General features: G+C 42.2%; 1 non-coding gene across 1 annotated transcript; it reads right to left on the bottom strand.

The window, feature by feature from the left end:
• Window positions 1–209: 209 nt before the first annotated feature.
• On the bottom strand, window positions 210–293 carry Trnas-gga. The gene is given in 2 exon segments: window positions 210–244; window positions 254–293. It is a non-coding gene; the product is annotated as a tRNA-Ser (tRNA).
• Window positions 294–1,691: the final 1,398 nt, after the last annotated feature.

Here is a 1,691-nt window from a genome sequence, read left to right as displayed (position 1 = left end):
TTTGGATATTTTGCCTTTTGGACTACATTGGTTACAGTGGTTCCTTCTGCTTCTGGATGTTCTAAACACCGGATTCTGAAGGCTCAGTGCTGTCCAAAAAATGGTTCAAATGGCTCTGAGCACTATGGGACTTAACATCTGAGGTCATCAGTCCCCTAGAACTTAGAACCACTTAAGCCTAACTAACCTAAGGACATCACACACATCCATGCCCGAGGCAGGATTCGAACCTGCGACCGCAGCGGTTGCGTGGTTCCAGACTGAAGCGCCTAGAACCGCTCGGCTACACGGGCCGGCCAGTGCTGTCCGCCGGTTCCGCCTTGCCTGGGTTATTCCATCGTTGTGTTGGTTACCAGACGTTAGGTAGATTTTGCAACAGCGTTGGTCTGCGTTTAACCTGTCACTAGTTTCACTAGTTTGAGCTGCCATCCATTTAAGTGAATACAGCTCTTGGCTGCCTGTCTCTTTGGTTACGAAGTTGAACGACTTTTCCCAGGCTGATCCTTCGAGCACTGTCTGAGGTCCACTTCTCTTTTGGTTTGATCAGACTGTGGTGATTGTGTTTTTCGTTTTTTAAAAATTATTTTAGTATCTCTTGGAGAAGTTAACTGTTCTTAAAAACCTGTTATCCAGGCCTTCAGCAGTTAAGTTGTTTTGAATGATCACTATTGGGGCATTCAAGCGACAAAAAATTTGAATTTCTGGTCAATAAGGTCTTCAGCTTTGAGTGCAACTTGTTAAAGAATTTTTTATTAGACATTGTGCCTTAACAGTCAAATTTCATGATTGTTCCTTATTGGTAACCTTATTTGCAGTTAGTACCAAATAAGGTGAAAGTAAAAAAAAAAAAAAAAAAAAAACTGGGCAACCAACGGTAACTGAGTAAGGCCCCGTCCACATTTAAATCCTGCCTTCCCTAAGCCTTAAAACTAATATTTTTAGAAATCCTTCTGTTAAAGTGGTTAGAAATGTGACTTGCAAGCCAGACTTCTTACAAAATTTTATTACCAGTAGTTTCTGGTGAAAAGGTACCTTTCTTATCCATAAGTTTTACATTATTTAGGATAGGGATTACTAACCTGCCCAGCTCCCCTTGAGAGAATGTGGTGTGCTATATATAGATCAGTAGGATTGACCTACGCTAGTAGTTAAGAAGTTATAGCGTATCGCCAAGCCTATGTTTTACACTATATTTAGATACTACTCTACATCATTCTGTCTTTGTCTGTGTCGCTTGAGAGATCGGTGTTCTGATCCTCTACCCTATATATAGCATCCGCATGCTGCCACATGGCAGAGGATGACACGGCGGCCTCTCGACATCGCGTGATCTTCAGGGCCCGATCACAAAGTAAAGTAAAATAAAAATCAGGTGTAGCCTAAGCACTGTACCTCCACCGAGGTGGTGCCGAAAGACCCCTACAGCCCCAGGAGCACAATCCGATTCACCACATGGCGTTAGACGTGGTGCGAAGTCGATTTGCCCATGCGCTGGCCGCAAAAAGTGCAGTGGATTCAAAGAGAGCGCAACGCTATTTTCTAACTACTGTCATGGATAATCTAGAGTTAACTGTGTTCATACTTTCAAGTTTGTTCTGTATCTTGAATGACTCTTCTCTAGCTGTTTTAATATGATTATTAAAGTTTAATTTCTGGTCTAAGTATAGTCCCAAGAATCTTGAAATCATGTT

The sequence above is a fragment of the Schistocerca americana genome, chromosome 1 (genome assembly GCF_021461395.2).
Source record: "Schistocerca americana isolate TAMUIC-IGC-003095 chromosome 1, iqSchAmer2.1, whole genome shotgun sequence".
In the NCBI taxonomy this organism is placed as follows: Eukaryota; Metazoa; Arthropoda; class Insecta; order Orthoptera; family Acrididae; genus Schistocerca; species Schistocerca americana.
The sequence above is the reverse complement of the archived record's forward strand: the minus strand, read 5'-3'. Positions and strand labels throughout refer to the sequence as shown.